General features: G+C 35.9%; 1 protein-coding gene across 1 annotated transcript in view; it reads left to right on the top strand.

The window, feature by feature from the left end:
* The window catches only part of LOC133540533 (guanine nucleotide-binding protein subunit alpha-11-like), an 83630-nt gene that overhangs the window by 24906 nt on the left and 46224 nt on the right, over positions 1–12500 (top strand). The gene's annotated exons all lie outside the window — the stretch shown is intronic.

The following is a 12500-nucleotide window of genomic DNA, read 5'->3' on the forward strand; positions in this document are numbered from 1 at the left end:
TTGTTCAATTAATAATGGAGACTATAAAGAAGAATGCTGTTGGTGGAAAGCGGTGTATTGCAGCTTGTTGTGAATTTTTAACACAGAGCCGTCAAGCGAACATGTTTTTCTTCGTCAACCAGCAAGTTTTTGGATGGGAAAATTTTGATATTAAGTCAGCTCTTACCGGAGACTTCAGTAGATTATGGGACCTCCTCCTGTAGCTGTCAAAAAGGCAACTGTGATCTTGACTTCTCTCTGAGACACTGGCGTTCACCGCAGCCATCCGACTTTCAGGTATGACTTTTTAGAATCTCACTAAAACACTATTAAAACAATAAGCAGATAAGGGATCTTCCAGAATTATCCTAGTAAATGTGTTTAATTACATCTGAAACGCTAGCACTGCCGTAGCTTTTTTTTTTTTAAGTGCCTCACTCTAACTTTCCTCATCCACGAATCTTTCATCCTCGCTCAAATTAATGGGGAAATTGTCGCTTTCTCGGTCCGAATTGCTCTTGCTGTTGGAGGGTATGATTATAAACAACCCGTGACGTCACGCGCACATCGTCTGCTACTTCCGGTAAAGGCAAGGCTTTTTTATTAACGACCAAAAGTTGCGAACTCTATCATCGATGTTCTCTACTAAATCCTTTCAGCAAAAATATGGCAATATCGCGAAATGATCAAGTATGACACATAGAATGGACCTGCTATCCTTGTTTGAATAAGAAAATCTAATTTCAGTAGGCCTTTAAACTGTGTATGTCCATTAATTTCATTTTGATTTAATATTTGTGTTGGTTTTTCGAAATTGTTTTAGATGAGGGAAAATTCAAGCTCGTGACGTCGCCGCCAAAGCATGGAAATGAGGCTCCGCCTTATGAAATTCTTACAACAAAAACACAACAAAAAGTATAATTATAGTCATAATCTCAGAATAATTCCCACCAATAGAGTAATATTTGTGAAAATTAACCTATTCTGATCTACATCTTACCACATAATGTTTCTTAACCATAGGGCCAGCCAGGGCCAATGCCTCATTCTCCTGCAATGTTCAAGAAGTTTATCAGGATTCTTCTTCCTTGTATTTTGTGACACTTTTGAGTTTGAATAGTTTCTTAAGTCCACATATTAAATGTGGTAAGTGTTGTGCGTGCGTACAAATGTTTCAAGTAGGATTGTGCCTGAGGTTATATTTTTCTTCTTTTGTTGACAAAACTTGTTGCACATTCTTGTAGTTTGTACATAGTGTCTTTCTTTCAGTCACCTCCAGTATTTTGGATTGATTCAGTTCAGGCTTGAGGTGTTCTCGACCACACCCTATGTTATGTATTATTTGAACTCATCATTTTGTAACACAATTAATCAATGGAATGGCATATTTGGCTTTATTCATTATTGGCGTGTTTCTTGCTATGGTATGTTGTGCATTTTGTGTATGACAAATTCCACTTTATATTTTCATCCACGTCAGAACCCAAAAAATATTTATGTCGGGATGTCATGTTAGTTAGATATATAATCCTTATATAATAAAAAAATATCTTCTTAGTCAATGAAAGAAATCCTTAATTTTATACATTCAATATTAATTAAAATTATTTGTTTGTTTGCCATTTCCACCAACCTTTTTGAAACCAAGAGCTACTTCTTGGGTACTGATTAATGCGAAGAGCTACCAGTTTGATACACACTTTAAAAAAAATTGCCAGAAATAGCCAATTTGCTCAATTTAAGTTTAATAAATAAATTTATATATATTCAAAAATGGGTATTTCGGTCTGTCATTCCGTCGTACATTTTTTTTCCTTTTACGGAAGGTTTTTCGTAGAGAATAAATGATGAAAAGAAAACACTTAATTGAACGGTTTAAAAGAGGAGAAAACAGGAAAAAAATTATAATTTAATTTTGAAACATACTTTATCTTCAATTTCGACTCTTTAAAATTCAAAATTCGACCGAAAAAAATTAAGAGAAAAACTAGCTAATTCGAATCTTTTTGAAAAAATTAAAAAAAAGAAGAATTTATGGAACATCATTAGTAATTTTTCCTGATTAAGATTCATTTTAGAATTTTGATGACATGTTTTAAATAGGTTAAAATCCAATCCGCACTTTGTTAGAATATATAACAAATTGGACCCAGCTATATTACTAACAAAGACAAATAATTATTTCTTTAACATTTTCCAGAGCAAACATTTTGAAAGAAATTCAAAAGACTTTGAAATAAGATTTAAATTTGATTCTACAGATTTTCTAGATTTGCCAGAATATTTTTTGGGAATTTTAATCATAAGTTTGAAGAAATATTTCACAAATATTCTTCGTCAAAAAAACAGAAGCTAAAATGAAGAATTAAATTAAAATGTATTTATTATTCTTTACAATAATAATAAAAAAGAAATACTTGAACATTGATTTAAATTGTCAGGAAAGAAGAGGAAGGAATTTAAAAGGTAAAAAGGTATATGTGTTTAAAAATCCTAAAATCATTTTTAAGGTTGTATTTTTTCTCTAAAGTTGTCTTTCTGAAAGTTATAAGAAGCAAAGTAAAAAAAAATAAATGACAGTATTTAAACAAGGGAAGACCAAGTATTTAAAATATTTTCTTGGATTTTCAAATTCTATTTGAGTTTTGTCTCTCTTAGAATTAAAAATGTCGAGCAAAGCGAGACCAGCTTGCTAGTAAAGAAATACAATTTAAAAAAATAGAGGCAGCTTACTGGTAAGTGCTGCTATTTGAGCTATTTTTAGAACAGGCCAGCGGGCGACTCATCTGGTCCTTACGGGCTACCCGGTGCCCGCGGGCACCGCGTTGGTAACCCCTGGTCTACGCCGTCTATTTGTGTTTGTGTTTGACCTTCAGTAGCATTATTTTCCTTTCCCTGGGATGCAAAGATAGTTGTTTTTTGTCAAAGCATCTTCTGGTATTTGTTACTTTTGTGTGTTCTCTCCTGAACAGAAAGCAGTGGTGTCACCTGCAAACAATACCAACTTCAAGCCCTTTGTAAACGTTGTTTGTATAGAAATGAAACCATTGTGGTGCCAGTATTGATCCTTGAGGTATGCCACAAGATCTGTTCAGCTCCGCCTATATGAGGGGCCGTTAGGGATATTATTCAGAATTACCTCTTACATACACCACTGAAATGTTCTTACATACACTACTGAAATGCTCTTACTTACACCACTGAAATGCTCTTACATACACCACTGAAATGCTCTTACATACACCACTGAAATGCTCTTACATACACTACTGAAATGCTCTTACATACACCACTGAAATGCTCTTACATACACCACTGAAATGCTCTTACATACACCACTGAAATGCTCTTACATACACCACTGAAATGCTCTTACATACACTACTGAAATGCTCTTACATACACTACTGAAATGCTCTTACATACACTACTGAAATGCTCTTACATACACCACTGAAATGCTCTTACATACACTACTGAAATGCTCTTACATACACTACTGAAATGCTCTTACATACACTACTGAAATGCTCTTACATACACCACTGAAATGCTCTTACATACACTACTGAAATGCTCTTACATACACCACTGAAATGCTCTTACATACACTACTGAAATGCTCTTACATACACCACTGAAATGTTCTTACATACACTACTGAAATGCTTTTACATACACCACTGAAATGCTCTCACATACACTACTGAAATGCTCTTACATACACTACTGAAATGCTCTTACATACACCACTGAAATGCTCTTACATACACCACTGAAATGCTCTTACATACACCACTGAAATGCTCTTACATACACTACTGAAATGCTCTTACATACACTACTGAAATGCTCTTACATACACTACTGAAATGCTCTTACATACACTACTGAAATGCTCTTACATACACCACTGAAATGCTCTTACATACACCACTGAAATGCTCTTACATACACCACTGAAATGCTCTTACATACACTACTGAAATGCTCTTACATACACCACTGAAATGTTCTTACATACACTACTGAAATGCTTTTACATACACCACTGAAATGCTCTCACATACACTACTGAAATGCTCTTACATACACTACTGAAATGCTCTTACATACACTACTGAAATGCTCTCACATACACTACTGAAATGCTCTTACATACACCACTGAAATGCTCTTACATACACTACTGAAATGCTCTTACATACACTACTGAAATGCTCTCACATACACTACTGAAATGCTCTTACATACACTACTGAAACACTCTCACATACACTACTGAAATGCTCTTACATACACTACTGAAATGCTCTTACTTACACTACTGAAATGCTCTCACATACACTACTGAAATGCTCTTACATACACCACTGAAATGCTCTTACATACACTACTGAAATGCTCTTACATACACTACTGAAATGCTCTCACATACACTACTGAAATGCTCTTACATACACCACTGAAATGCTCTTACTTACACTACTGAAATGCTCTTACATACACCATTGAAATGCTCTTACTTACACTACTGAAATGCTCTTACATACACCACTGAAATGCTCTCCATACACTACTGAAATGCTCTCACATACACTACTGAAATGCTCTTACATACACTACTGCCTCATACGCCTAGCTTCACGTGTTGCTCCCTGTTGGTTGAGTAGCTTCTTACCCAGTTCATGACTAACCCTCCAATGTCATAGCATACTAATTGGTAATCAAGACATTATCATTAATTGTGTCAAAAGCTTTAGTTGGACACACTGCAGACTGCAGCTGCACACTGTTGACTATCTCTAGCCTTGGTAAGTCCCTCTGTTTCACAATCATAATTCAATGTTAGCTCCGTGTCCGTATTGGTTGACACCAAGATTTAATTCATGAATTTGTCCAATCTTTTCATTTCAATGATTTTAGAGAGTTGTGCAAGTAAGGAAACAGGTTTTATAGTTTGTAAACTAGTCTCAGTTGTCTCCAGTCTTACAAATCGGTACAACTTTAGCCATTTTCATTTTGTTTGGATGTACATTAATGGTTCTGAGGTCTCTTTAAAGGGGAACATTATCACCAAACCTATGTAATATATACCTTGATGTTGCAGAAAAAAGACCATATGTTTTTTAACCGATTTCCGAACTCTAAAAGGGTGAATTTGGCGATTTAAATGCCTTTCAATTGTTGGCCTGTCGGAGCGATGACCTTTCACCCGTGACGTCACATCGTGAAGCGACCCGCCATTTTCTCAATCCTATTACACGCACCAAGTCAAATAAGCTCCGTTATTTTCCGTTTTTTCGACAGTTTTCCCGTACCTTGGAGACATCATGCCTCGTCGGTGTGTTGTCAGAGGGTGTAACAACACCAACAGAGACGGATTCAAGTTGCACCAATGGTCAAAAGATGCGAAAGTCCCTGGTTTGTTCCGCACACTTTACCGACGACAGCTATGCTACGACAGAGATGGCAAGAATGTGTGGATATCCTGCGACACTCAAAGCAGATGCATTTCCAACGATAAAGTCAACGAAATCTGCAATATTGGAAAATAGACCACTACTGAATCTGCCTGAGTGCGAACTATTCAGGGAAGACGGCAGTCTGTTCCCGCAGACGAGCGAGGTAAACCCCCTGAATATGTTGGCTAAGACGTGATTTATGCCACTTCTTTTTCTGTCTCATTTTGTCCACCAAACTTATAACATTGTGCATGAATGCACCAAAGGTGAGTTTTGTTGATGTTATTGACTTGTGTGGAGTGTGCTAATCAGACATATTTGGTCACGGCATGACTGCAAGCTAATCGATGCTAACATCCTATTTATGCTAGCTGCATGTACATATTGCATCATTAAGTCTCATTTGTAGCTATATTTGCATCCAGCCTTTCCCCCCACCCACATTTAATGCCAAACAAACACATACCAATCGTTGGTTAGAAGGCGATCGCCAAATTCGTCCTCGCTTCCTTCCGTGCCGCTGTCTGTCGTGATATGGCTCAATAGCTTCAGTTTCTTCTTCAATTTCGTTTTCGCTACCTGCTTTCACACTCCAACCATCCGTTTCAATACACGCGTAACCTGTTGAATCGCTTACGCCGCTGAAATCCGAGTCTGAATCCGAGCTAATATGGCTATACCTTTCTGTGCTATCCGCCATGTTTGTTTCTGTGTGGTCACGCTGTGATGTCACAGGATAATGGACGGGTGGATATAACGACGATTAAAATCAGGCACTTTGAAGCCGTTTTTCGGGATATTGCGTGATGGGTAACATTTTGAGAAAAACTTCGAAAAATACAATAAGCCATTGGGAACTGATTTTTATTGGTTTCAACCCTTCAGAAATTTTCATAATGTTCCCCTTTAATAAACCTTGTTGTTTTTTCCATATCAATTCCATTACGGTCAGTTGAAGTCTTGGAGTCAGTTTATTTACATTTCTAAATATTTCTTATTCTGTCACGACATGTAAGTTAAAAGTCAAGTTAATTTGCACAATTCGTTCATCATTTTTACCAGACCTGAGCAAATTAGGGCCCGTTAAGCTTTTCAATCTGACCCAACGGACATTCCTAAATAATTTTTTTAGATGTTTAAGATATAAAGTGTAGCTGCCATTATGATGTGCACTCTTCAACTATACTAAATACTTCAATGCTTGGAATCTGCGCCTTTGCAGTATATACTAGTTACTATGTCATGTAATTGGTAACTATGGTCATGTAATTAGTTACTATGGTCATGTAATTAGTTACTATGGTCATGTAATTAGTAACTATGGTCATGTAATTAGTAACTATGGTCATGTGATTAGTTACTATGGTCATGAAATTAGCAACTATAGTCATGTAATTAGTTACTATGGTCATGTAATTAGTTACTATGGTCATGTAATTGGTAACTATGGTCATGTAATTAGTTACTATGGTCATGTAATTAGTTACTATGGTCATGTAATTAGTAACTATGGTCATGTAATTAGTAACTATGGTCATGTGATTAGTTACTATGGTCATGTAATTAGCAACTATAGTCATGTAATTAGTTACTATGGTCATGTAATTAGTTACTATGGTCATGTAATTAGTTACTATGGTCATGTAATTAGTTACTATGGTCATGTAATTAGTTATTATGGTCATGTAATTAGTTACTATGGTCATGTGATTAGTTACTATGGTCATGCAATTAGTTACTATGTTGATGTAATTAGTTACTATGGTCATGTAATTAGTTACTATGGTCATGTAATTAGTTACTATGGTCATGTAATTAGTTACTATGGTCATCTAATTAGTTACTATGGTCGTCTAATTAGTTACTATGGTCATGTAATTTGTTACTATGGTCATGTATTTAGTCACTATGGTCGTCTAATTAGTTACTATTGTCATGTAATTAGTTACTATGGTCGTCTAATTAGTTACTAAGGTCATAGTCACTAAGTATTGAATTGTACTAAGTATTTCAATGCTTGGAATCTGCGCTTTTGCAAGATATACTAGTTACTATGGTCATGTAATTAGTTACTTTGGTCATGTAATTAGTTACTATGGTCATGTAATTAGTTACTTTGGTCATGTAATTAGTTACTATGGTCGTCTAATTAGTTACTATGGTCATGTAATTAGTTACTATTTTTCATCTAATTAGTTACTATGGTCATGTAATTAGTTACTATGGTCATGTAAATAGTTACTATGGGCGTCTAATTAGTTACTATGGTCATGTAATTATTTACTATGGTCATGTAATTAGTAACTATGGTCGTCTAATTAGTTACTATAGTCAAGTAATTAGTTACTATTTGTCATGTAATTAGTTACTATGGTCATGTAATTAGTTACTATGGTCATGTAATTAGTTACTATGGTCGTCTAATTAGTTACTATGGTCATGTCATTAGTTACTATGGTTGTCTAATTAGTTACTATGGTCATGTAATTAGTTACTATTTGTCATCTAATTAGTTACTATGGTCATGTAATTAGTTACTATGGTCATGTAATTAGTTACTATGGTCGTCTAATTAGTTACTATGGTCATGTCATTAGTTACTTTGGTCATGTCATTAGTTACTATGGTTGTCTAATTAGTTACTATGGTCATGTAATTAGTTACTATTTGTCATCTAATTAGTTACTATGGTCATGTAATTTGTTACTATGGTCATGTAATTAGTTACTATGGTCGTCTAATTAGTTACTATGGTCATGTCATTAGTTACTTTGGTCATGTCATTAGTTACTATGGTTGTCTAATTAGTTACTATGGTCGTCTAATTAGTTACTATGGTCATATCATTAGTTACTTTGGTCATGTCATTAGTTACTATGGTTGTCTAATTAGTTACTATGGTCATGTAATTAGTTAATATTTGTCATCTAATTAGTTACTATGGTCATGTAATTAGTTACTATGGTCGTCTAATTAGTTACTATGGTCATGTAATTAGTTATTATGGTCGTCTAATTAGTTACTATGGTCATGTAATTAGTTACTATGGTCATGTAATTAGTTACTATGGTCGTCTAATTAGTTACTGTGGTCATGTAATTAGTTACTATGGTCATGTAATTAGTTATTATGGTCATGTAATTAGTTACTATGGTCATGTAATTAGTTACTATGGTCATGTAATTAGTTACTATGGTCGTCTAATTAGTTACTATGGTCATGTAATTAGTTACTATGGTCGTCTAATTAGTTACTATGGTCATGTAATTAGTTACTATGGTCGTGTAATTAGTTACTATGGTTGTGTAATTAGTTACTATGGTCGTGTAATTAGTTACTTTGGTCATGTAATTAGTTACTATGGTTGTCTAATTAGTTACTAGGGTCATGTAATTAGTTACTATTTGTCATCTAATTAGTTACTATGGTCATGTAATTAGTTACTATGGTCATGTAATTAGTTACTATGGTCATGTATTTAGTTACTATGGTCGTCTAATTAGTTACTATGGTCATCTAATTAGTTACTATGGTCATGTAATTAGTTACTATGGTCATGTAATTAGTTACTATGGTCATGTAATTAGTTACTACGGTCATATAATTAGATACTATGGTCATGTAATTAGTTACTATGGTCATGTAATTAGTTACTACGGTCATGTAATTAGTTACTATGGTCATGTAATTAGTAACTATGGTCATGTAATTAGTTACTACGGTCATGTAATTAGTTACTATGGTCATGTAAGTCACAGCAGCTCAGACGAGGCTCCAAGCAGTGTGGGTGGGGAGTGTTTCCACAGAGTGTGAAATGTGGGTGTCAGGGACAGACATGGAAGGAGATGTTTACAACAAAGTTGTACAGCTTAGTGATATATCACAAATATCAGATTGTAGGTGGGGTTTTGTTTACCTTTCGCTTTAATATTTCACTGTTTGTTGCGTTTTTGTTGGGTTTCACTTGATTGTTAAATATGTGGATGGAGATTTGGTGTGACCTCTTTATGTTGTCAATATTCAGTGTTTTATCCTTCATAGTTAATATTGTAAATCCCACATTCTTTATTTTCATGTACATTCTAGTTGTATCATTCAGTAAAAGAAAAACATAAAATTCCATTCTGTGTGTAAAGGCGGTCTGTCATAACGATTTTATAATCAGTCAGCAATTATCGTGAGGTTTTGTATTAGTGTTCCTAAAAATAGATAAACTGGCCCCCAGACACATTTTTTTCTCTAAATTTGACCCACCGAGTTAAAATAATTGCCCAGGCCTGGTTTATGCTGTATGTATTTCACGTTTTTTTCTACATGTACAATTGTATTTATTCCCGATAAAATGTGTGTTGTGTATCTGGAAGAGATATTTCTGCCCACTTTGTTGTAAACGGAGCAGCTTGTAGTTTGTTGCAGTGTTTCCCACAGAGGTAGACTTTATGATTGGCAGCAGGGCGTTAGATGACTTCAGCCATGACACAAAACTGGTTTGCGGTGGACAAACATTCAAGTCGCAGCAATTAGTCCTCACCCCCAAGCTGAGACATATTTGTCTGTCTGAGACCACAACAAACGGCGTCTGCTCCAAGCAGCTGAAGTAGGAGCCTTGGATGCTGCTCACTTCATGGCTTTCTTTATACAACAAAACTTTGCTCCTACAATTCTCCTTGTGGAGCTACCTTCAAAATAATAGTGATGAATAATAACGTAGTGTACATTGGGGATGTGAAGGTTACGACAATTCTCAATTCAATTAAATTCAAATTACAACCGACTCTGGTGTTGTATAATTTGCTATGAAAATGATTAAAAAAACCTTTCCAGAACATCGTTTTGGCTGCCGATGTGTGACATTTACTGTACAAGGCCTCAATAAATTGTGTGATTCATCTGCGTTTACGCATGATTATTGCTATAATTTTTCCTGATTAATCGCATGAGTTAAAGCATTAACTTTGACAGCCCTGGTAAAAAAAAAGATATAAACTAGGGTGCTAAAAAAAAATCACAACCAAATTGCAATTATTTTAAATTATTCCGATTTTAAATGGATTAATAATCTGAGAATCTATTTAAAAAATAACAATTAAAAAAAAAATACACATACATATATACATACATATGTATACATACAGTGGGGCAAAAAAGTATTTAGTCAGCCACCGATTGTGCAAGTTCTCCCACTTAAAATGATGACAGAGGTCTGTAATTTTCATCATAGGTACACTTCACCTGTGAGAGACAGAATGTGAAAAAAAATCCAGGAATTCACATTGTAGGAATTTTAAAGAATGTATTTGTAAATTATGGTGTAAAATAAGTATTTGGTCAACCATTCAAAGCTCTCACTGATGGAAGGAGGTTTTGGCTCAAAATCTCACGATACATGGCCCCATTCATTCTTTCCTTAACACGGATCAATCGTCCTGTCCCCTTAGCAGAAAAACAGCCGCAAAGCATGATGTTTCCACCCTCATGCTTCACAGTAGTTATGGTGTTCTTGGGATGCAACTCAGTATTCTTCTTCCTCCAAACACGACCAGTTGAGTTTATACAAAAATGGATACATGGATGATACAGCAGAGGATTGGGAGAATGTCATGTGGTCAGATGAAACCAAAATAGAACTTTTTGGTATAAACTCAACTCGTCGTGTTTGGAGGAAGAAGAATACTGGAGAAATGACTGCACGTAAGCGATGATTTTTCGGACCTTTGATCCCTCAGGCAGTACTGCATCAAAAACCAACATCAGTGTATAAAGGATATCACCACATGGGCTCAGGAGCACTTCATAAAACCACTGTCAGTAACTACAGTTGGTCGCTACATCTGTAAGTGCAAGTTAAAACTCTACTATGCAAAGCGAAAGCCATTTATCAACAACACCAAGGAACGCCGCCAGCTTGGCTGGGCCCGAGCTCAACTAAGATGGACTGATGCAAAGTGGAAAGGTGTTCTGTCGTCCACATTTCAAATTATATTTGTAAATTGTGGACGTGGTGTCCTCCGGAACAAGGAGGAAAATAACCATCCGGATTGTTATAGGCGCAAAGTTCAAAAGCCAGCATCTGTGATGGTATGGGGGTGTATTAGTGCCCAAGGCATGGGTAACTTACACATCTGTGAAGGCATCATTAATGCTGAATGGTCCATACAGGTTTTGGAGCAACATATGTTGTCATCCAAGCAACGTTATCATGGACGCCCCTGCTTATTTCAGCAAAACAATGCCAAGCCACGTGTTACAACAGCGTGGCTTCATAGTAAAAGAGTGCGGGTACTTTCCTGGCCCGCATGCAGTCCAGACATGTCTCCTATCGAAAATGTGTGGCGCATTATGAAGCGTAAAATACGACAGCAGAGACCCCGGACTGTTGAACGACTGAAGCTCTACATAAAACAAAAATGGGAAAGAATTCCACTTTCAAAGCTTCAACAATTAGTTTCCTCAGTTCCCAAACGTTTATTGAGTGTTGTTAAAAGAAAAGGTGATGTAACACAGTGGTGAACATGCCCTTTCCCAACTACTTTGGCACGTGTTGCAGCCATGAAATTCTAAGTTAATTATTATTTGGGAAAAAAAAAAAAAGTTTATAAGTGTGAACATCCTCCATTGGCTTCTCTCTAAGACACTGGCGTTCACCGCAGCCATCCGAGTTTTAGGTATGACTTTAGAATCTCACTAAAACACTATAAAACAATAAGCAAATAAGGGATCTTCCAGAATTTTCCTCGTCAATGTGTCTAATTACATTTGAAATGCTACCACTGCCGCCGCCCGGAACCGTCGCCTTTTCTTTTTTTTGTGCCTCACTCTAACTTTCCTCATCCACGAATCTTTCATCCTCGCTCAAATTAATGGGGAAATTGTTGCTTTCTCGGTCCGAATCGCTCTCGCTGCTGGAGGCTATAATTATAAACAATGTTCAGATGTGAGGAGCTCCACAACCCGTGACGTCACGCGCACATCGTCTGCTACTTCCGGTACAGGCAAGGCTTTTTTATTAGCGACCAAAAGTTGCAAACTTTATCGTCGATGTTCTCTACTAAATCC

The sequence above is a fragment of the Nerophis ophidion genome, linkage group LG22 (genome assembly GCF_033978795.1).
Source record: "Nerophis ophidion isolate RoL-2023_Sa linkage group LG22, RoL_Noph_v1.0, whole genome shotgun sequence".
Lineage (NCBI taxonomy): Eukaryota > Metazoa > Chordata > Actinopteri > Syngnathiformes > Syngnathidae > Nerophis > Nerophis ophidion.